Source organism: Marmota marmota, unplaced genomic scaffold (assembly GCF_001458135.2).
Source record: "Marmota marmota marmota unplaced genomic scaffold, marMar, whole genome shotgun sequence".
Classification (NCBI taxonomy): Eukaryota; Metazoa; Chordata; class Mammalia; order Rodentia; family Sciuridae; genus Marmota; species Marmota marmota.
The window spans coordinates 5,417,767-5,443,944 of record NW_025999960.1 but is presented as its reverse complement, the minus strand read 5'-3'; positions in this window follow the sequence as shown (position 1 = coordinate 5,443,944).

The window sequence follows — 26,178 nt, the reverse complement described above, 5'->3', positions numbered from 1 at the left end:
TAACATGACTTCCAGCTTTGCAGTCTTAGCAACCAGAAAATCAGAGTTGAAATTTTCATATATTATAGTAAGTGTGTTCTTTGAGCTCTGAAATATATCACACATCTGAATCAACGTGGAGAAGCCACAACAGCAGCATCATAGCAGATTCAAGTGAGACCAAGACTCTGGTGGAATATAAAATATAAGAGGTGGCCAAGAGAAGGTAAGGACTTGGGATTCACTGAAATCCCATAGAGGCATGGGATTTTCCTGGGGATGCAAATTAGTGATTTTAATATTATTTGTGATATCAAGAACAATGTGACTTTAGTAAACATTTAGGGCAGACTTGTAGCTTATACAGTGATATTTTCCAGTCTCACAGTTAGTAAATATGTGGCTAATCTACAGCTGAATGGCTTTGCCAACATGTGGATAAATATTTGTATTTTGATATTTAGGGGAAAATAAGTTTAAAATACTGTGAATGTGTCACTCAGAGTAGAACTCAAAAATCATGTCCAGTTTTTCTGCTCGGATTTTAATTTTTTTAATGCTCTGCAATCCTCTACATCCTCTTCTCTAAATGCAAGAATTATATGTTTTATAGTATGAATTTGCTACATCCCAACAAAATGCAAAAATATCTAAAGCAACAATAGATTCAAACACAAACATAATATTTACATCTACCAACAAATGCTGGCTGATATTTTATTGTGTTTTTTCACTCAATAGAAAAATTACAATAAAAATTAGTTTTGATAATTTTGAAAGGAATACAAATTCACAAAAATATAATAAGCATTTCAAGTAATTCAAAATCAGGACATGTATTAAAAATCTGAACAACTGAAATCAGCGCTCATCACCACTCCCACTTAGTTTTTATTAAGCTCTTAGTATAACTTTATTCTTTGACTCCTCTTGGTGAACATTTTGTGTCACCCATAGTTTCTATTCTGAACAGTCTTTTCACAGTGATCATCACTCAAGGCCCCCATGCTGGAAATTGGCTAGAAAAGCCATTTATTCTTGTACAGAAGCCTGAATTGTCTCTGGAAACAACAGGGTGTCTCAGATCAGAAAATGGCAGACCTGACTCCAAAAATTCATTTGCCATTTCTCACCTCTTCAAAGTTCAACATCCTGCTGTCCTGAACCAGTTGGATGGATTCACTTAATAATGATATCACCCGCCAAGTTGATTTTTTTAGAATCTTAGTCTAAAGTACTAACTTATCATGACACTGAAAACACAAATCCCTTGCAATCTTTAATAAGCTACCTTATTCCTTATATCAAGGACATGTTTCTTCATTATCATTTCTTCCCTCTGTTCCCTTTTTATATACATTTATCTGAACTTATTCATTCAACCTACCTCATCCCCAACCCCAAATCCTCTATTAGCCCTAAAGAAGTCTTAAGTTTCAAAAAGGGAAAGGGCATGTGCTAAGAAGTAACTATAGACAGTCCTTCCTATCACTCTCATAATTGTTACTTTTATGCATTGGTGTCATTATTTGACTGTGTTCTGCTTCCTTCCCATGTGTTTGTGCTCAGTAGGGACAGAGACAATGGTGCAGAGTACAGAGGCTTGGCTCATGGTAAGTATGTAATAAGTCTATCTTCCCTCTATATATCAATGAACAACAAAATAAACTCAAGGCAAATACAACACTATAGAAAGAACTTTAGGAGATGGAAAGGAAGGATAAAGACCAAATACTATTCATTCTATGCAGTGTTGACTCCTCCTTTCCTTCTAGAATGTTGAGATACATCAGATTGTGCCTTCCTCTTGGAAGGTAATACTTCTAAGAGCTAAGGCAAAACCCAAGAAAATGGGAAATTAGGCCTGAACTACTCTAGTTCTTGTCTTGGCCTCAAGGTGAAATATTAAAGGCGGTTTAGAGAGTCCTCCATGGTCAGCATTATTATCTTGAGAAAAGCAGATAGGTACCATTTTGACTAGGAATCTACAACAGGTATTACACTAATCAACTATTCCTGGTTACACTGGGAAATCTGAGCATGCAATTGGGAATCAGCAAAAATTCATGAAAGATAATGAAGAACTAATATTTCAGAATCACCATAATCTTATGCAATCAGGCATAAGGCATTTTTAATGTCTTTCTCAGCTAACAACTTGGTAGTTTGCCAATTTCATTTGTTTCCTTTTGAGATTCTGAGATTAAAGCATTAATCCTAAATGAGGAGATGTGTTTCAGTTAGCACTCGGCTTCTGGTAATAACCAGAGCTTAATTTATAATTGGTAAAAGAAAAATAAATTATTATAGATAAAAGAAAATCTGAAGTTTATCTGGAATTCTATGTAAATTGATGTTTCAGAAGAATAACACTTAACCTTTTAAACAATGACATTTGAAATTTAAAAATTATTAAATATTTACTTATGGCCTTGTTGTTGATGTTATTTGATTTGAGGTCCAGTGATATTTTAGATGCTTGATATTCAATACTAAGAAAGAATTTGAAGGATTGATCTTAGAAATATGAATTTAATCTTATCAAAGTGATACACATCCATGAATTAGAAATTCTTTCATTTCTCTCCTCTAATTATGGCCACCATTTTCTTTTATGCACTACTGACATTTACATCCATAATTTCTAAATAATCTATTTATAACACCATTTCTTGATTTTTTTCCTTTTACTTATTAACTTTTTATTCTGGAGTTAAGTATTATATTTCTTTTGCATTCTCCAAATAACTCTCTTTCCCCCTCCCTCTTCTTCCAATATTTTCAAAATCCCAATTTTCAAAATTTCACAATGACAAGCCCTGTTGTCTGTCTGTTTATTAATAAGTCCTTAGTGTAAATCTTCAGTATGGAAGTCCTTTGATTTTGGGAAATTTTTCTTGAATAGTAATTGTTTTCTAGAAATTTTGTCACCCTCTTATAAACACCATTTTTTTTCTGGAACGCCCATGTGATTATTGGATTATATAGAAACTAGTCCTCAAATTTTACTATTTTTTTCTCCAAATTTGTTTTAGTATAACTTTTATCTTTTAAAAAATTCTTTAAGTTCATGTTTCATGACCCTCTGTTTCATTTGTTTTTTTTTTTTGCAAGAGTTCTTTTCATATATCATCAAACATCTATTTACTTAATAGTTTTAAATTTTTTTCATGGATTCAGTGTTCACCCTATAAATAATTATAGCTTTCTTTTGAAAATTTTGCCTTATATATTTGACTCCAAATGTTTTTATTTCTTTTGATGTTTGTTTTGGCTTTTGCTGTCAAACAAGAGGCTCTCCTGTAAAGTTCATTCACCTTAAGCTATCTATTCAAAAGTATGTATGAGCAATTATAGTGTGCTCAGAAGCTGAGCAGTTAGGATACAATTAGAAATTGGGCATGTATTTGTATGTGATTGGGATCTTCTCTTAGGAGTAGTCTGTTTAGGCTGTTTCTTTGGAGACCCTCTAGCTATCTCGACCTAGAAATCTTTGTTCTTAATTCATAAGTTTCTTCAGAGAAGAGGACTCCAAATTCCTTACCAAGTTGTGTGTGGGACTTGGGGGTAGCTACCAATTTGCATAAATTGAGAATGTGAGTTGGTGCTTGGGATAGTACAGTTTAGATCATGGATATTAGCATGATTTGTATATTCTGTATTACCTGTACTGTAAGCTATGCCTGGTTGTTACAAAATCTAGTTCCCTTCATTTGGTGGGTGGAGAATGAGAAGTCATTTGGGATTAAGATCCCTTCCCAGAAGCATTTACAAATTAGTTTTGTTTTGTTTTATACCAGGGATTGAACTCAGGGGCACTCAACCACTGAGCCCTATCCACAGTCCTATTTTGTATTTTATTAGAGACAGGGTCTCACTGAGTTGCTTAGTGCCTTGCTGAATTGCTGAAGCTAGCTTTGAACTCGTGATCCATCTGCCTCTGCCTCCCGAGCCGCTGGGATTACAGGCTTGAGCCACTGCGCCCAGCCCATTTGCAGATTTGACCTAAACTTGTTGACTGGTATGTGCCATATTGTTTCTGCATAAGCAATTGTTAATTAAGTAATACAGATTAGGGTACCATGGAATAAAAAATAATTAACCAATCTCCAAATCTAAGTGGCTCAGCCAAAATAAATTTCTTAACAACAAAAATGTTTCATGGAAGACAGTAAGTGAACTTCTTCATCCTGTCCCTCACCTATCCAGCCTCCCTCCACCTGGTATCCTACATCTAAAAGTATGACTACTAGTTTGTTTACAACAGGGAAGAGAGTGGGGAGGAGGCACACTGGCTTCAAACTTCCACAGATCCTAAGTGGCACTCATCATATCCATTTATATTTTGCTTTCCAGAGTTGGTCACATGAACCTGACCTACCTGGAAGGGAGTCTGGGAATGGAAGGCTATTCAGGGGATGCAATTTCAGACTAAATTCACATATGAGCTCTTGTTCGAATGGAATAAAATCTAAGACATTTGTGAAACCAATTAACAGTATCTACTCATCTCCTCTGGAGCAATCTGTAACTAACCAGCTATGGTTTATAAAACAAGATAACCAAGTTAATAGACCTGAGGGAAAGACTTTTTAAAAAAATGTTCTGACAAATAGACTTTGATTGAAGTAAAGGCAGAAGACACAAGTTTGAAGAACTGTCTTTCATTGAGTCTTCTTCTTACATTTAAATGTTCATTTGTGTATCAGGTAAATTATATTCACTAAATAGTGCTTCATATAAATAGAATATTTTATGTTGTTTATGTCACCTGGGCGGTGATCATTGCAAATTTATAGAAGAATCAACTAATTTATCATTTATTTACTCATTAAGCATTTCTTGATCAGAGTTTACCATAAGTCAAGTTATATTCCACAATAGTGAAAAATTAGGACAAATACCATTCATGTAGCAAAAACCAATTGCAATATAATGAAAACAAAATGAACCTAATATTATGTATAACTATAGTACACTAATAAAAAAATGTTGGTGAACTAGAGGAAAAAACAGGTGGGAAAAAAGGATCCAGTTTTTATTGCTACAAAACAAACTATTCTAAAGTGTAGTGTTGTATCACAATAATTTTATTATGGAGTTGAAATTATGTGAGTTGAAAATTTGAACAGGGCATAGTGAGGACATTGTGTCTTTGCTGCACACTGTTTGAAAAGCTGCGTTTAACTCAATGGCTGCATGTTTAAATCCTCTGGGGTCATCTTCATTCATGTTTGGTGACTGATGCTAACTTTGGATCTCTAACTATGCCTTTTGGCTAAAAAACTATGTTCTCAATAGCTAAACTATGGAACCAACCTTGATGTCCTTCAACAGATGCATGGATAAGGAAAATGTGGTATGTATACACAATAGAATATTACTCAGCATTAAATAAGAATGAAATGATGGCATTTGCTAGTAAATAGATGCAGCTAGAAAATATCATGCCAAGTAAAATAAGCCAATCCTAAAATACCAAATGATGAATGTTTTCTCTGATATGTGGATGCTAATTTACAATAAGGGAGGGGTTAGTGAAGAATAGAGGTACTTTGGATTAGGCATAAGGTAGTGAAGGGGGAGGTTAGGGAGTATGGGGGTAAAATGAATTGGACATGAATACCCTATGTGCATATATGTCTAAATGAGAAGTGTGATCCTATATCATGTACAACTAGAAGAATGATGAGTTCTATTTATGTATGATGAATCAAAATGCATTCCACTGTCAAGTATAACTAACTAGAACAAAAAAATAGAAACAGTTGTCACTTTTTTGTCCCTTGATTATAATACTAATGGTTTATGAATTTTATCTTTTAATGACCTGATACTGGAATTATTAACTGAACATTACTCTAAGCATTGCTTTAGATGTATCACATAGCATCTGATGTGTATGTTTCATCAACATTATTTTATTTAAATTATACAATTTTGGTTTTAATTTTCTTTGTGACACATGATTTTTTGTTTTTATATTTACTATTTTTGTTGTAAGATTTGATTTAGAGATGTAGGATCAGAAAATTTTCTATTTTTTCTTTACTTTTTGAAATTCATTTGAGAGATTGTACATGTATATATGTGTGTATAATTTACCTGACACATATATGTACAGTTTACATGGTAATCACACCCACATACCCACATACATATGTATTTGAAATTGTACACATATATGTGTCCATGTGTATATATAGATGTATATGTGTGTTTGTTTATGTATATTATTGTATATATGTGCATGCATATATATGTAGTCCAAATTCCATGCTGATCAATAATTAAAATATATCTAATAGAAAACAAAAAAGGCTGTGCTCACTATGTGGTCTCTTCGGGTAGGCTAGTCCTAATTTTCTCAGAGGATAGTAGCTAGATGTCTTTCAAAAGTGACAGGAATTTCAGGAGATGGGAAGAAAACCTACCACTTTGTTAAGTTGCTATGGGAAAATCTCTATAGGAGGCAAAATATAGGATATGTAATAGCTAATCTTGTCAACTTGACTAGGCCATAGGGTGCCCCATTATTCTGGGTATCTCTTTGGGATATTTTTGGATGAATTAGTATTTAAATTATTAGAGTAAAGAAGATTGATCTCCAATAATGCATATGGCCTGATCCAACTCGCTGCAAGTCTGAACAGAATAAAGGGGTAACATCCACCAAGTAAGAGAGATCCTCCTGCTCATGGCCTTCAAACTGAGACATAGACGCTTCCTGGTTCTCTGGCATCTTGCCAAACTTGTACTTTAATTGACACATCAGCTCTAAACTTTTCAGATTTGGGCAAAGTTTTGGACCTGCCAGAATCCATAATTACATGAGCCCATTGCTTATCCTTATCCCCTTCCCTCTCTCACAGGACTATTTATAGTGTATAAAAGTATGTAGTGTACTGGTATTTATAGCACTCCCCCAGATTGGTACAGAATGAAAGTGTCCCAATAAAAATTTACTTAGGCTTACATAATAGAGAGAATGGGGTAATATTTAAGCAAGAGGCTCCCATGTATGCAAATATCCTCAAGTTAAAAACAATATTTCTAAGTGTGATGAACTGAAACAAAGTTCATTGTGACTAAAATTTGGTGGATACAGAAAAAAGTAAACCAAGGTCAGATGAGGCATGCAGATGAAGGGCATCATGAGGAATGAATTTTAAGTTTTTGAGATCATACAAGTGCTTTTAACTAGGGAATAACTGATTGTGTGTGTTAAGAATAACAAGGTGAAGGTTAGGGATATTGAAAAATCTTTTAGCCAATTAACAGAGGACATCAAAATACCATAATAGGTAAGATTAGTGGTAAAGCAAATAAGAGGGAAAAACAAAGTGAGGAATCAGAAACTCAATTCTTGTTTCAGAATTTTGTGCAGAAGATGCCCACTTTTTCTCTGTCACCTGGCATCAAAGCTTTTACAATTATCAGTTCCTAAAGAATTAAGAATCTTCACTGTGAGCTCTCTCAAGGGAATGAAAATCCATTGGTGAGGAGAAAGTGATGGATTGCTTCTGATTTGGGAAAAGTATATCCAGGGATCAACACCCGAATTTACTGCTGAATCTGCTTTTAACAGTATTGCGATATTTTTCCATGGAGGCTCAAAGGTGAAAATTATATGATGTATTTTCCAAAAGATCAAATCAATGTTTCTGATCATGCAGTGGCAGGTTAGCTGAGTACCTTGGAAATATCAGCTTGTAACTGTTTGTATCATATAAGTGCCCGCAGTAATTGCTCTTAACCACTTAAAAGAGAGAAGAATCTGAGAGTGAAAGTAGCATTTACAAACACCTACTGCAGTCTATTATTAACTCACAAGGAAATAATCTGTAGGTACCACAGGGCTAGATCTTATTCCCATCAGGGATAATTGTGATCCTTTAAGCCATGCTAGTTTGAAGGGTTTTAAAAGTTTTGCTAATTTTATTCACAAATTTTATTCGTTTTCTTTTTTTTAAATTTATTTTTTTATTGGTTGTTCAAAACATTATAAAGCTATTGACATATCATATTTCATACAATAGATTCAAGTTGGTTATGAACTCCCAANAGATGCTATCCTCCCTCCATTGCATGCTTTTAGCTCCTTTATCAAATATAAGATAGTTGTATGTTTTAGTCTCCTGAAGCATATGAAGGATAAGAACAGTGCCATTTCTAAAGACAGGTAGGACTTAGATTTCCTTTATTAACACTATCACTGTTAATAAAGTGTATCCCTGTTATTAGAGAGATAGGTTGAGACTCCCCAAAAGCTATAATGCAAAATCAAATATTTGTCTCCAATGTTATGAACATATCTCTACCCATCATGGCAGGATCTGGGGGAGAAGCATTAACCAAGATGTATCATAGCACTCTGCATGTGTTTAAAGGAGCCACATACTTCAGTTCTTGGTTATTTTTTATTTTTAGTCTTACCAGGATGATTTTGCTGACAGGTATGACATGCAGTAGAACAATCTCAAATGTGACATTTAAAGTGCACCATCAACATTGATTCACTATAATGGCCAATATGCCTCTGCCACAATGTGCTCATCCTCTACTTCTGCCACACTGTTGGTCCTTGAATAGTTTTCTATACTCTGAGATGGAGGAGATGGTAGGGGGACGTGGATCTCAAAATATCTATTCCTCATCAACAATAGGTTTTCACCAGTATCCTAGGGTTGTTGCTCTAGTTGTCTACAAAAATTTTATAATAGAATTAAGACAGAAGGTTGCAGACTGAACTTAGGACGTTCACCATTTTGTATGTGAGTTCCCAGTGACATCTATGCAGAAGTTTTTTCTATACCTGTAACCCCCAAGGGCTCCACATGCTCTCACCAGCCCTCATTGACCTCCCCATATTTGTTGATTATTCTAGCAGAATTCTTGCAAATGTCAGTACAGTTGAGTAAGTGCTTGCATTTTCTCTCCCTGGAGGCAGGAGCCTCCCCTCATATTTTGAACTAGTTCATTGTAGGCTAACCTCAGATTTCAGGGTGTAGAAAATATTTAAACTTGAAACTAGTTTGATTTTGTACTTCCAAGTGTGAGAGTAATGCTCTTTCTAGTATTCTAAATCCCTGAGCAGAAATACAAAGGTTTCACCTTCATTTTAGTTATATTTTTAATGAATGTATAGTTCTACCTTGACAGGTATTTTCACTTTTGGTACATTAAGGGTGAAGTTACATTGTCTTTTGACATTCATGTTTTGAATATAAAGATTTCAATTTCCTTGTAACTGTTTCACTACATACAATGTCTTTCCCCTTATCTTCTTTTTTTCTCTTCATAAAAAATTATGCTTTTCATAATTTTTACTACTATTATCTCTGGAGTGTGTGTGTGTTCTGCTTTGGCACTTCCTGGATTATCAACTTATAATTTTCATCACATTTGGAACTATTTCAGTAATTTTCCCACAAATATGATCCATACCTTTCTCCTGGGGCTCAATTGCATGTATGTCACGTCATCAATATTTCTTCACAGGTCATTATCAGTCTATTTTTCCTCCCTTTCTTTCCCTCTTTCCCTTGGACAGATTGTATCACTGTGTTTTCAAGTTCACTGATATGTTCTATTCATTTGATCAGCAGTTGATCTCTTTTTCATTTCAGGTCTTTTACTTTTATCTCTAATAATTTTATTTGGCTTCTTCTATATCTTCCACTTTTTTCCTCATTATGCTTATATTTTTTCTTACATGCTTGAGCTTATATACAATATTTCCTGTAGTTACTTCAATTTTTTTCACAAAGCGTTATTAACTTTGTAAAAAAACTATATGGTGGATTGATAGAGTAAAAAAAAATGGACTATTTTCAGGACTGAAGAGGAACTGAGGGAAAACAAAGACAAATATTTTCTCTGAAAAGTTCTCTTGGGTAAATAAGCATACAAGTGTGAATTAAATTGGGAAATAAGAAATTTAGGAGGATTTAAAATATTATACTTCTGCATCTTTAAGGATTATTGAAACAACCTAAAGAAAATGACGGGACTGGACATGCAGATGGAAAAGCTAATGATAGAAATAATGGAGTCCCTCTGTAACAAGATAATTCAGCCTTTATTAGAACAAGGAACATGCTGTCAGCTGTTACAAGAAGAAAGGATTAAAAAAAAGAAAATTAAAACTTCTTGAAGATTTAATGAGAAAATGAGACCGTTTTGGTTCATAGATTCTATTTCCTTTCTTTTTGCTTTATTAAATTTAAATTATTATAAGATAGTTCTATAATACTCATAAGAATTGGTTGGTTTATTAGAATAATTTTTAATGATTGAACTTCAAATTTTAAGCTGAAAATTATTCTGCCTCAATTGCCATCTATTATATAGTTTTTCTACCAATAATTCTAACTGCATTCAGATTTGTTCTCTAAATAAAATGTTATTCTTTTCTCTGTATGGAAGCTTTTAGAATGTTGTGCACATATCCCAGGTTTTGGAACATAACAATATGCTTTTATTATAAAATACCTTTTATCCATTAGGTAAAGCCTTCCGTAAGTTCTATGAACCTAGGATATTATGTTATTCAATTCTATGAAGTATCTTTGAATTGTTTTATTAATTCTTTTCTTCCCATTTTGTTTCCCACTTCATAGAACTGCAAAGACAGTGATATATCTGATTTTCTTTTTGGATCCTCAAATTTACTTTCTCTCTCCCTAAGTTTTTTTTTTTTTACCTCTTATTTTATTTTCAAAGATATTTCCTCAGCTTTACCTTTCAATGCTTTTAAAATATTTTATTTTTTATATTTAATGTCCCTCAGCTCTTTCACTAAAGCTGTCCTATGTTTCAAATGCAAATTTCTTTTACTTCTATCCTTCTGTTAGTTATATATTCTTAATTTTTTATCGTCCATGTTCATGCATTTAATTTTTTTTTCTGTATTTATTCTTTTTGTTCTTGCTGGTAGTGTTTTCATCTCTGATATTTGTGTTGAAGACCTTGCTTAAAGTCTGGTGATGCATGGTTCTTCATGCAAATCTGCAAAGGTAGCAACAAAAAGCTGAAAGTGAGCTTTGGGTTTGTGGGTAGATATGTTAACTCAGTTTCTCTGTGTGGCGAAAACCATATCTATTGGTGGATTTACAAAGAGTACATTAAAAAAAAAATTGTTTCCTTAAAACTATTCTTTTATTTTTTTTTTCCCAGAAATTTCCCAAGTTTTCCAACTGGGAGTAAAGGTATACATTCTGCAGGCAGAGGGTAGGCATGAAGCTAGCAGTCTCTAAGTTCAATTTTTGGACTTTGACCTCATCCCTCTCTTTTCAGTTCAGTACATTAACGTGTGCCTAGAACTTCAACTTTATGGCCATGCTCATTGGAAACTCCTGTTTCCTGCTGGAGTCAGGGATGGATGATCATCTCTCTTTGTAGTGTATTTTGTGGCATCTGTGCCTTTAAATGGTTCTTTACTGAATTTACTGTAATTCAACCAGTTCTTCTGCTTTCCATTCACACTTGTTTCCCAACTTGGCAGATACTTGCTGCCTTCAATTTATTCGTCTTTCTTAGGCTAAAAACTGGTTTGCTTCTGTCACCTGCCTCCAGAGGGTTTCTGTCACAGAGAACTTTCTCTATTAAGTCATCACTCATTAACTCACTATCTCCAAAATTATAGTTATTTCTCCTTTCTTTCATCTTATTTTTCAAATTTTTATTTGTGATTATCTTGGAGTGGTTTCAAAAAGAGGCAGCAATAAAGAATGCATTTAAATTCTTTTGAAAAGAAAATATATCATTAAAGTACAAGGCAAAAAATATCTCTGGGAGGAATAGGAATATTATAAAAGCAGATTCTGAAAGAAAGGCTTATGAAGAAAATAACTTTTGAATTTAGAATACACACTAAAATAATGAACTTATAGTGTAATCAGTTTGCTTGGTTGTGCAGTTTGTTTTCCAGAAACATTTAGCAATTCAGATGTAAGCAAGAAAAGGCAGGTGTCTGAGTTGCTTCAGGGTTAGAGGATGTTCTGGTGTTTATGGTAGAGGTAGAGACAAGCAAGCGGGTGGAGGTTGCTTCTAGTGGTAAAGAATATCTCATCAGGAGATGGTTCTAATGAATAACAATGTAGTCGAGCCTGAACAAAATACAGTCAAATGTGCTTGATGCATACTTTGATCTATAAATTGAGTATCATAAGGAGGTGAAATATCCCCCATAACACAAGGTCATGAGCATGTAATTTGGAGGGATTGAAAATTGTAGTCAGAGAGATTAACATATTTTAACTCTGGATTTTTGTTTTTGTTTTTATTTTGTGGTGCTGAGATTGAACCCAGAGCCTCACACATGCCAGACAAGTGCTCTAACACTGAGCCATATCCCAAGTCCCTTTTCTTTTTAAAAATTTATCTTGAGATAGGGTCTCACTTAGTTCATCAGGCCAACTTCAGATGTGTGATCCTCTTGGCTCAACCTCCCAAGTAGCTGGGATTACAAGTAGGCAACATCACATCCAGCTCAGAATTCCAATTGTAGCACAGATTCTCATGTGGACAAGCTCTAGAGCAAAGGCTGAGGAAGACTAGAAGGAAAAGTTAAAGATTTTAGAGAACCTAAAAGACTAAAGGCTCAGATGAACTAGTAGTGTATATGACTATTTGGATCTTATTTTTATTCATTGTTTGATTTCTAAAAGTAAACTTTTGACCATATGAAAGTTTTTTAAAAACATATTGCCTTCTTTGTCATATTGTCAAATATCAATTTGGGTGGAAAACTTTTGAGAAAGAAATTTAATGAGATATGCATAATGACATTACATATTAACAATATAATTCCAATTATAGGAATTAAAAAGAAAACTAAACATGTTGAAATTTTCTGAAGGAAGATAATTGTAGTAGGTTTTAGCTACCATTTAGATAAGTTGGATCTCATACAAGCAAGTGTTAAAAAAAAAAGCACCACATCACAGTGAGTAACAGCAAAAGAAGGAACTTTTATTTTTTATTTTTTGCCTCTCTTCAGTATGTATCACATTATAAAGGCATCTGGATTTTTGATACATTATAGTTTGAATAAGTTATTTCTGAATCTGAGAGAGCTGGACAATAAAGAAAAATTTCAAGGCCAATCATGGTGGCCCAGTAAAGACAGAATTACCTGAAAATTTTGTTCCTTTTTTCTTGTATTCTAGTCTTACTGAGGTATTAAAAGTGATGTTTAAGTTTATATATATTTTAGTTTGCACAATTTAATTATTTAATATGTGTAAGCATTATGAAATAATGACCATTCAAGCTAATTAACATAGTCCTCACCCTATATAGCTACCATTGTACTTGTGTGTATGGGATGAACACTTAAGATCTTCACTTTCAGCAAATTTTAAGAATATAATACAACAGTTTCAACTATAGGCACAATATTGTACTTTGGTCTCCAAAACTTATTCATCTTAATACATGAAACTTTGTTCTCCTTAAGCAACATCTCCCCATATCATCCTCCCAACTCCTGGTAAGTATTATTCTACTCTCCATTTCTATAATGTTGACATTTTTAGATTCCATATATAGATGAGTTTATGCAGTACTTGTGCTTTTATATCTGTCTCATTTTGCTGAGCATAAGGTCCTCAATGTACAACCATATTATTACAAATCACAGGAATTTCTTTTGTTTTTAAGGATGAATATTATTCTAGTATTTATGTGTGTTTTATATTTCAGATCCTACATTTAAATATTTAATCTATTCTAGTTGATTTTTTAATATATAGTCATCCATTTTTTTCTTTCTTCTGCATGCAAATACTCAGTTTTCCTACTTCTACTTACTGAAGACTTTCCTTTACCAGTTGTATATTTTTGGCACCTTTGTTGGAGATCAACTGAACATAGAATGTGTGGATTTATTGCTGGGTTCTCATTTCTGTTCCAATGTGTGTATCACTGAAGCACTACATTAAGCCTATAATTGCCATCAGCAGTGGGATTAATGTTTTCATATGCTTTCACATTTCTGTTTTCCAAGGTTTCATTTGAATTTGAAGAACTTCCTGAAGTACATCTTATAAAAGAAGCCTAGTGATGTTGAACTCCTTCTGGTTTTGTTTTTCTGGGGTAGGCTTTCTCATGTGTTTTAGAAGGGAAATTCTGTCAGATGTAGTACTATTCATCTCTTTGTGGATTTTGAATGCATCATCCCATTGGCTTCTGGTCTGCAAGTTTTCTGTTAAGTAATCCACTGATTCTCTCATGGGGATTTCCTAATATGTGGCTATTCACTTTTACTTTGCTACTTAAACAATTATCTCTTTGTCCTTGATTTTAGGCCATTTAATTACAAAGTGTTTCAGAAAAAAAATTTCTTGACATTCTTCCTTTATAGGGTTCTCTTGGCATCATGGATCTGGATGTTAACTTCCTTCCCCAGATTTGGATTGTTTTCTGAGATTATTTTTTCATATGATGTTTCTGTCCCTTTCTCTATTTTAGCCCTTTGTAATACTGCTGAATGCATATATTGTTTGCTTTATGTTGCCCCTTAAGTCGTGGGTTTCTTCAAATGTTTCATCTTTTTTCTTTTTGCTCTTCTGACTGGATAATTTCAAATGACCAATTTTCAAGGACACTGCTTTTTTCTTCTGTTTGATTTGACCTACTGTTGAAGCTCCCTATTGAATTTTTCAAAAGTATACCCATTATATTCTGCTGATTCAGAATTTCTTTTTGGTTATTTTGTATGGTTTCTGTCTTTGTTGAACTTCTAATTTTGTTCATGTATTACTTTCCTGATTTCATTTAGTTTTCTATCTTCTCTTATAGTTCACTGAACTTCTTTAAGTTGATTATCTTGAATTCTGTGTGGGGCAAATTGTAGATTTTTTTTTCTTTGAAGCTGGTTACATGTTATCGAAAATTATTGTGTCTTTGGTGCTTATATTTCCTTGATATTTCATGTTTCTTGTAGCTATGCATTGATGTTTGTACACTTGTGGAAACAGTCCCCTCTTCCAAACCCTACAGACTGATTTTAGTGGGGAAATATCCTCATGTATGGCTGAGTTTAAGGGTACTCGATGGGTGGGATGCACTCCTGGTTGCAGCAACCCTGGTATCTAATATGATGTGTATGTAGGGAGCAGCTGTCGGTCCATGGTATGAAGTATGGGTGCATACATAGTGCCTGTTTGTTGTTCAGAGTATGGTGGGACTGCTCTAGCACAGGTATTGGTATCTGGAGTGTATGCATGCATGGTAGAGTCATGGTGCTAGGATCCAGTGCAATGGCATGCACATACCAACTGTGTCTCCTAATTTTAGGGTGTACCCACTAGGACTGTGATGCCAGTGCTGTGGTACCAGTATGCTTACTGTCATGGGATGGGAAGCACAATCACTCATGGACTGGACTCTGGATTGTAAGCATGCATAGACTGACTGCAGTTCCAGGGGCTTGGGGAATAGGCATGACCACTGCAGTGGAGATTACGTCTGAGGCATTGTTATGCACACTGAGTTTCTGAGGCATAGACACTTGTGAAGAGGCCTTAAAGCTAGGGTCTGAAACAGGTGGGCATGGAATATCCAGGGTGTGTGGGGATATGTGTGTTTGCAAAGAATAGGAGGGAAGCTGTGATAGTCCAGCCCAGAAGTCAGGGCAGCATTTTCTTTTTCTGGTTCAGGTCTTCTGCTGAGATGGCTATTGGGTCCCTGTAGAGTAAGTCATTAAGGGTTACAGTTGCACCTGCTCCATCACTGATACTGTGTTTTTCCTAGCTATCTCCACATATCTCAGCTATGCTGATATTCCCAATGTAGGTGGGGGGGGAACCAAATTGGGTATTTCAAGCAGAGACCCAGAAGAAAGGGAAAGCTGGGCATTTTTCTCCTCAAAGGGAAGTCATGGTCCAGGGAGTGTCATCTTAGCATTTGTGCTCTGCTGGACTGGGGGATGAGATGATGTAGGCAAAATTAAAGTTTTCTTTCTACTATATCTGTGGGATATATATATATATATATATATATATATATATATATATATTTTACTCTTGACTGCAGCTATATTAATTGTACCCCTGACTTTTCTTATATTGACATTTGTGGATAACCATCCAATTTCTATTTATTTATTTTGTTGGGACAAATGCTGACATTTTTTACTCTGTCATCTTGATGGCATTGCTCCCCAACCTTGTCCTTTTAAATTTAAAGACATCTGTTGAAATATGTGCTTGAGGAGGCTTTTGAGAGCTTTAATTTGAAAATGAAAAATTTTGCAAAAGATACTAGACTTTGAGAGTATCTTCTATACATTAATCTAATTAGCATCTCAATCAGTACTTTGGTTTCACAGACTTGTACTGACTAATAAGGGTCATGGTAATATCTTCAGTGTGAAGCAAATTATTAACTTTGTAGGCAAGTGCATGCATGTGCCCTATGCTTTTCTCTTTCTCTTACACACCTTTCCAACTTTGAACCCAGAGTAGTTAGGACAATTCTTGAATGATACCCTTAAGGGTTGGCTTTTTACATGGCAAAGACCAGAAGCTTTCATTTTAGGTCAGTCCCCATGTGGTTACTTTTAAAGTTCATCTGAATTAACATTCAGTGATATTTTTGTCAGCTATGACTGCAAGCAACATCATTACAGTGGAATAGTAATGCAAATAACTCTTCATAGCTCCATTAAATGCCACATCATACTATAATGGAAGTGACATTTCATTATTTCTCAGACATCAAACGCATCATGGCACTTATATCCAGTTATACTCTAGGCACATTAATATTTGTGGCAGATGTGATAACTCCTTAGAAAGAGTCAAAAGAATAAGGATGACTGATAGGGGCATAACAGTTACCAGATATGCATATCAGGCCCAATAAAAATGAGCCATGAATAAAATGTATAATTTTCAGTGACCTTATCCATCCTACTGATAGAGCTGGTGAACCCAGCATTCTGGCATCCAAAACCATACACATCCTGTTTCCCTTAATTGCCTAAGAGATTTTGCAAGGGACCTGTCATGTATTGATACTTTGTGGTCCCTTGTGTACTTTTAAGAAAAATCTCTTCCTTGACACAATGCAAGCACACTCATTGACAAAAGCTATTGGGTTTTAAAATAGAATTTTCAAACAAAAATATTTGAAGCCACAAAACAAAAAGTCAAATGCCACTATAAACTGGAAATGAAATGCAAAAGATGAGATAAGAAAAATTTAAGAATACTGTTAGCCCATAGGGTGAAGGAGAGAAAATTTGTTTTAATATTGCACTCACTAAAAGAAGCTCAATTGGATCATTCCCAATTCTAATAATCAATGAAATTTCTACCATATAAATATTGGCAAAATTGAAAAAGTAACTTTTCCAAGACCTATAGGAGAAGAAAATAGACATTGCAAACATGGATTTTAGTGAGGAAAGGAAAAGGGATCATAAATTTATTTTGGATACACAAATTATATGCACCAATGAAACCAATCCTTCAATTCAAACCAATTTTAATAGATGCTAGAATTCTACCACAGGAGATCACATTTTTTTCTTTTATTGGCTAATAGACAATTTGTAGTTGAATTGTAGGAAAAGGTAAAAAAAAATTACATATGGTTTTCTGTTTTACTATACAAGTTTTCTTTAACATGGAAGAAATAGCTCAGCTGGAAGGCTAACTGAAAACTTCTCAGGAAGTGAAGAGTTCCCAAAGTTACCGGTATACTTTGAAATTGGAAAAATGTGATAAAAAGGAGAACCTGCAAAAGAATGTCTCCTTACTGGAGCTTCACTACTGGTATGGTGTTGTGTCTGAAGATATGAAATGGGCCTCTCAGAGAAAAAAGACTTGGCCGTGCTTCAGTTAATTATAGTAAGAATTCATGAGATTTCACAGGTTCAAGAACTTTTGATAAAAAAAAATCTTGAAACAAAACATGAACTTACTAATTAATTAGTCAAATTGAAAATATATTTATAGTTCAGTGAATATTTAATTATCAGAACTGCCATATTATCCAGCAATCCCATCTCTGAGTATAAATTTAACAAAATTTAAAACCGTATTTCAAAGACATAATAGTACACCTATGATCATTGCAATATTGTTCACAGGTAGAAGTAACCTATGTGTCCATCAACAAAATGAATAAATAAATAAAATATTTACATATACAATGAATTAGTAGTCAGGCTTTAAGAAAGGAAATTCTGTTATAAGCTATAATATTATGTGAACTTTCAGTTCCAAGTAAAATAAGCTAGTCACAGAAGGACAAATACTGCATGATTCCACTTTTATGAGGTGCCTAAGTCATAAAAGTCATAGAATCAGAAAGCAGAATAATGACTGCTAGAGTCTGTGGGGAAGGAGAAATAGTAGTTGTTGTTTGCTGGGTACAGAATTTAGCCAAACAAAATGAAAAGTTCCAGAGATATGCTGTACAACCAATACATATAATTAATAATTCAATACTGTCCACTTAAAAATTTGAGAGGGCAGATTTCATATTATGTGTTTTTAAATACAAATTGTTAAAAATCAAAATTTTATTCATGTATTAAAAATTTATTTTTAGCATTCATTTATAATAGGTAATGCAGCTAAATTAAAAAAAAAACTATTTTCTCTCTTCTGGTCTAGAATTCACATTTACATATGTTTGAGGACATCCCTGCATAGAACATACTGCTATGGCCATTAAGTTATAAACTATGCAGCCTCATTTTAATTTAAATTGCTAATCAGCAGAAAGAAATTGATTCATCTGTTTGTCATTGAAGATGGAAGGATGGAAGGTTGGTAACTAAATGAACTAGAGGGACTGCCTCTAGAATGGACCTTGGTCAAATCACATATTCATTGGAACATAGTGGGTCTAATCCAAAAGGGCATAAACTCAGACCGCTAATGAGAAGATGAACAAAGAGTGGGAGAAAAGGCCTCTAGGAAGCAAGATGTGGTTACTACCAGGAACACTAAATAGGATACTGTCAAATACTCTGATTTTTCTGTATTTGCAAGGTGACATGTTCAACTGCCAACGTTTCATAGATTCTCGTTGATAGGTTCATAGATCAGAGACAAAGGGCTGTATTATAACAGCATGCTGCTTGAGCTTCATGTTTGCATCTGTTTCCCTTGTTTCCAGGTCCCAAGGGGGTGCTGTGGGGTAGTCCAGGTGGATACTGTACACATTGTGGGTTTATCGTGTATCTGAGAAATTCTAAGTTTAAAGAACCCAGACTTTTGCAATGGATTGCAAACAAACCTGCCCTGTCTTTGCCTCATAGGGAGACATTATTTTTATTACATTGGGTAATCAAACTGCCCCTGGTCCTATAGAAAACACTATCTCTGTCTGCCAATTATGTTAGATACACAAGTGTCCTTGAAAAGAATAGTCTAGAACAAAGGCTACCACTGACTCTGCTACCAAGCCTCCCACCCTGCACAAATGTGAAGGACCACAGAAGAATCTTCTTCCAATAGATAGAAGCCCATTTAGTTTAGGACAAGTTGTTGCAGGGAAGATTGCAACCCAGGAAAAAGTGAAACTGGGCTGGAAGGAGCAATTAGTCTTGAATTCAATATTCTACTTACAGCAGGTTACTTAAGTTCAAATCAAAAACCAAATAAAAATGCAGTAAGCTGGTTCCATAAGGTTAGGTTGGACATCTATAGCAAAATGCTTACAGGGAGAGTCAGGCTCAGGTGCCTCCGTGTCAGAGGTCAGAGGTTTCTAAAATATTCCTAGAACAATTTGCCCGTAAGGGGTCAGGAGCTAATGCTGTTCAGTAGCTAAGGCTGTGTGTGTCAGGTTGACTGGCAGTTTGGTGTGACCTGACATGCCCATGTTGCTCTGAGGCCTTTTTCAATTTAAAGGCTATGGCAACTGGGGGTATAGCTCAGTGGTAAAGCAGTTGCCTAGCCTGTGCAAGTCCCTGGGTTCAGTCCCCACATTGCAAAACAAAACAAAACAAAACAACAACAACAACAAAACCAATTTAAAAATTATGGACTGCTTATTTCTGTAAATTTTCATTTAACGTTTTTAGGCCGCAGTTGATCACAAGTAACTAAAACCATAGAAAGTAAAAGCACAGATAAGGGGGACTACCATAGACTGTTTTGATAATGTTCTGAGTAGAAAGATTCTCTCTTTTACCCAAGAGCATTAGCATGCACATTAAAGAAACAAATAATAACCAACTCCTGCTTAATATAAATAATGAGATTTTTCATCATTCTGCTTTTTAAGAGGTATGAAAAGATAGAGACAGTAATCGGAACCTAGTGCCTGTGTCTGAGGATGTGGCCACCAACATGACTGTGTGAAACTATACTATATTATTTGCCACAGAGATTTTTTTTCTGAGGTGAAGTATGACACTAGGAAGGCATGACTTAAAAACAACTCATCAGAAATTTTGATAATGATCTTTCATATTCTTGTTAATATGTCATATGGGATTCTTTTACATCTTTGTTCTATTAATAATAGTGTATCATTAATAAAATATAGTAACAATACCCAGGTGAAAGACAAGATGTAACATTGAGGAGAGATTAAGAAATTTATATATATATTCAACTTGACCTTTACAACTCTTTAGATTTCACTGTGTGTGCTTTTAAAAATATTTTTAAAATTATTTACTATATATATTAATAGATTTTGGTGCTGTATTTAAATATATGCATGAAGCGTGCACTGATCACATCCAGCCTCCCTTTACTCATCCAACCTGGCTCTTCCAAATCTCTAGCAAAAACGTTCAAGTCAATGTTTTCTTTTTTCTTTTCTTTTTTTTTTTTAAAGTTCTATACATAAGCTAGAGCATGTAGTACTTGTCTTTCTGTGTCTGGTTTATTTCGTTTAACATAATATCCATGTGATATGCCATCTATTTTACTGTTAATGGTTGAATTTCATGTTTCTTTATAGCCGAAAAATATTCCATTGTCTAAAATACCACTCTTTCTTTACCTCATCAGTATCTCCCTAGCATGATGATTTAATTTCCTTTGAATATATACCCAGAAGTTGAATAGCTAAATCATATGCTAGATGTGCTTTTAGATTTTTGAGGAAACTCCTGAGCTCCATAATGATTCTACTAATTTAAATATTTACCAGCTGCACTTATATGAGTGCTTATTTCTCCATGTCCTCACCAGCATTTGTTATTTTTGTTTGTTTGTTTTAATAGCCATTCTTATTGGGGAGAGATAATATCTCATTGTAATTTTGATTCGAGTATCCCTGTTAATGACATTAAGTTTTTTTTCATATTATTTCTTTGTCTTTGTTTGTATATGTCCTACTTTTAATTTACCACTTTGAAGAAGAATAGAATTGTTCTATTAGTCTATGAATAATTGTAAATTGCAATTAAAGGAAGTAGCATTTTTAAAAGACACTCAGCCTGGTAAATAGAGAAGTTGGTGTTAGAAAACATGACATTCTATGCTCAGCCCAAATTTACTATAAGCTCTTGTTGAATTATTTTTGTTGTTGTTGTTTTTTCTAAAATGGGATTAAACCCTAACAAATATTTTAGTTTCAGCTTTGGTGACTTTTTAAAAATAACTCATAAATGTGAAAAATAGCCTCTGAGCCTCCTGTCTTATTATGGTTCATTCCTGCAGTTGCTTATTTCAATAGGTTAGCACTGTATATTGTGTTTATTATACTATTACTTTACCTTTTCAGGAAGTCAGGAACACAATTTTTCATTTAACTTCAGAGAATTTTATGCAAATAATATCTTTTTTTAATGTTTGCCATTTGTCTCAATTTTGTGAGTGAAGAAATGATTTTTCAACCCTTGTTTTAAGCTGTTATATCTATATTCATATTCTTCTCGTAGCTGTCAATCAGTAGTAATTTTAGGAAGGTGGATCAAGTTCCATTAAGTAAGTTAGCATTTGACTGATCTTGTAGATCAAGAACTTAATGCTTAATAAGTCACTAGGCAACATCCTCTGCCTAGAATTATTCTAATTTTCCTTGTGTCATATGAGCTGCTCTCCCTAGATATTTCAAAGACTCTACTTTGCTCATTGCAAGGGTATTTTAAAGCTTCTACACACTTGTATAAGATTAACTTCTGTCCCTTCAGCAAAAGTTTTCACATTTCTCCTTAGTTAAAAAAATCCTCCTTTCTGCAAATTAGGAGTTGTTAAGCCATTATTTAAGCCCATATATTTTTACCTAATGTGTTAATATTCATGACTTCTTTATACATTAAATAAATATTCTCTGAACACTTATAAATTTATAGCAAATATGAAAATACCACACAAAAATAAGCCAAATATATAAAGGTATAAAATTATAATAATGTGTTTTATTTTTCCACCTGAGCAGAACACCCACCTGAAGGCATGAGTTCACTTGATGGCCAGAGCCTTAATATAGTCAATTCTTAAAAAAAATAGAGATTATTAAAAAAAATGTCAGGCATTTAAGATGAGGCAAATATTTCCTACTAGTGGTTACCCAAATATTTACTATGTAATGTTTTATAAATAACAAATAATATATATATATANCACACACACACACACACATATATATATATATATATATATATATATATATATATATATATATATATATATATATCACATATATTAAAATAAAGCTAATAGTAAAAAGAATCCTTGAATAATTTAGTAACTAGAATATTGCCTTTTCTTGGATTCTCTTTCCTGTCCCTTAGGATTACCTCCAAAGTCAACACAATGTTGATTTAAAAGACATTCTCCTTTTAAGGTATAGGTATGGTTTTACCACATTATCTGTCACTAAAATATGTATTTCTCCTCTGTGCTTTCTATCATGCATTACACAAATGATATGTTTTAGCTTGCCATTTCATAGTGAATGTTCTAAGATTCATCAAAAAGTATTCCAGTAAAAATAATATCACCATCTGACTATTCTAATATTTTAAAAGGTATGTCACCAACTTTTGGAGAATAAATTAAAAAACAACACTTTAGCATCATCTAAAACTTATTGTTAAGGCCAACTTAAAGTTAAGAATAAAATTAGAGAAATTACATGACAATAAAATCAGAGAAATTATAATTGCAGGCAAATTTATCAAAAACATGATGAAAAAATTCAAAAGAAAATATTATCAAATCAAAGTCATACATATATACAACAAATAATACTATAGACTAACTTGACTTTGTACCGGGACTTCTGGTCATTATAATATGTCAGACTAGGTTCATCAATTATAAGAAATTTATCACCGTGGTGATGGAAGCTGCTAATGGGTGAGGCTACCCATGTAAGGGTGCAGAGAGCATACAGGAAATTTCTATACTTGCCTTTCAATTTTTCCAGGAATCTGAAAATCCTTTAAAAACATGAAACCTTCTAAAGATGTAGGAATTGAGAGAGTATTTTACTATGAATTCTTATTACGATATCATGTAAGGAATAAGTTTCATCTGAGAGACAGTAGGAAAATTACAGCTAAAGAACAGATACATCTAATAGGCTTAATTGTGAGAACTAAAACAAAAGTGTGGTAAGAATGGGAGAATAATCATAAATGCTATATATGCTGCAAAAAACAAAATAACCAAAATAATTTTGTTAGATATATGGATTTTATCATCTGTGCAGATCAGTGTGTCTGTTGCCAATGGTCCATCACTAGGATGCTTGTGTTGCCCCTTTAGAGCTCAGTTACTTCCCTTGTGCCTCCATCCTGACAACCACTAACTGGGTGTTTTTAAAGCAACAACTGGAAAAACACATCTATCACCTAAAATACATCTATGTCAGTAAATATTTTTAATCTAGTTAGACAAGCTGATATGGAATCACATACAGAAAAATAAGCATGAAGGAATAGCCAGGAAACCATAAAAATAAAAAGAAATGAGGGAGCACTTCATTCAGTCATTGAGAAAGACTTCATATCTCTAACATTTAAAATATTAGCATTGATACACGAATAGACAAATAGAGTTCATGATATGGAAAGTTAGTTATATTAAAACTAGCAATACAAATCACTATGGTAAAAACAAACTTTTAAATACATGGTGCTCAGTTACCTGAATGTCCATTTGTAAATGAAAGATTAGACCCACATACCAGAATAAAATAGAGATTGACCACTAACATAAATGGGAGAAAAATTAAGCTTTATAAGAAATTAAGAGGAAAAAACATGAGCATAAAAGAAGCTGTCTACCAGATTTTTAAAATGTATGTTAATAAAAGTTTGTTAAGTTTAACTACATTTTAAAAAAAATACTTTCTCATGACAAAAACACTAACATAGTAATAAAAATCAATCAACAAACTAGGTGTAAATAATTGCAACATGTAAAAGGATAGAGAGATGCTATAACTAAGACAAAAAAATAAGTCTTAAAAACTGTGGAGAAAAAGAACAGAACACTGTTCAATGGATAAACTAAACAACAAAATCCAAACAATTCACAGAAAACAATATGAAGTAATGTAAAAACAGCCTCAAACATATGAGATGATGTTCAAATTCACTTGTAACACTTCAATGAAAATTAAGCTACATCAGATCCATTTCTAAACCTTTGAAATCTCAAAACCTCAAAGACAATTTCTAATTTCTTTTTTTAAAAAATATATTTCTTTTTTCTTTCTTTTTTTATTTATTTCTTACGTACATGACAATAATGGAATGCATTACATTCATAATTATCCATTCACAGCACAATTTTTGTAACTCTGTATATAAAGTATGTTCATGCCAAATTATGCCATTATACATAAGCTCTCTTATTTTTTTGCATACAATTCTTAATACACCTTTATACCACCATTTATCATATCTCTGTTTGTATATAAGGTATGTTGACACCAAATTCACATCTTCATACATGTATTTTGTATAATGATGATCCTCTCCCAAGCTCTGCTGCTCCTGAACCTGTTCATATAACAGTAACTTTAAATAAAGAAATCTTTTGAGAACTACACAAAGCTCCTTACATTGCACATTGCCACTATAGTTTGTAACTGAGAAATACGCTGCATAATGTTGTCAATTCTGTAACCTCTCTAATGATACAATGAACAATAATTTACTAATGGAGCCAATAGCTAATGTAACCTATTGAGATAAATAAAGCTGGCAGTTTGGATGAGCAGCCTTTGCCTCTGGGAAAAAAAAATTCAAAGACAAACTTACAATACCCTCTGTTTCATAAGGTTTTATTGATGATAAGAATGTAATTGGATATAACACTTAAGAAGAATAAACATGGCATGATATGACAAAACTAGATGTGAATTCACCTCTGAGCTAACAATAGTGCTTTTAGAAATTTACACTTAGTGACTCTAGGTTAATGATGTATGGAAGTTCTTTGAACTTTTCTACTACAACAAAATGAGACTTGACAAAGCTATTCAGTGGTGTTAATAAAATAGTATGTTGGGGAATGAGTGTTTAGGAGGGTAGATAAAAGAGGTTCGATGGTGTGAGGGGTATTCTGCTCACATGGGTGGCTAGGTAATAGTTTACTTTGTCATTGCTCACTGGAGTGTGTATTCATGTTTTTTTACACTTTTCAGTAATTATTTTATAATTCAATAGAGAATGTTATCAAATAAGTTTTATTCTAGTTGCAAGTCCTTTGTTTTTGATGAATAGACAATAATAATATTCCATTATGAGAGAAATACTAAGTTATGTGTCCTTGATGATCAACATTTTGTTCTTTATCAGTTAGTGGTTTTAAAGAATAATGATTCTTCATAATAAAGAAAGATTCTTTACATGAATGAAAGACACATTTGTCTTTTCTTTAAGTGCTTCTCTGAGGGGTGTACTTGAGAGTAAACTAAGTGGTAGGATGCATACAAGTTCAAGTTTATACGATAATGCAATTGTTTTGTTTTCCAAAGTATTTCTAACATTGTATGCTGCTAGCCACAATCTCTTCACAATGATGTCTTCTCTACAGTCTCTTCACTACAAAAGGTTATCAAAGTTCTTAGTGTACATGATCGAGAAAGGAAGAATACTTGGAAATTCCCTCAATTCCTATGTGCTCATCAATAAATTTTTTTAAAAGTGTTTATGGATATAGATACAGATGTATATACTATACAGATGTAGAGATGTTCAAGAAATATGTTTTATTTTATTGTAAGAAGCTCAAGCATAGTAATATTTCAATTTTAGAG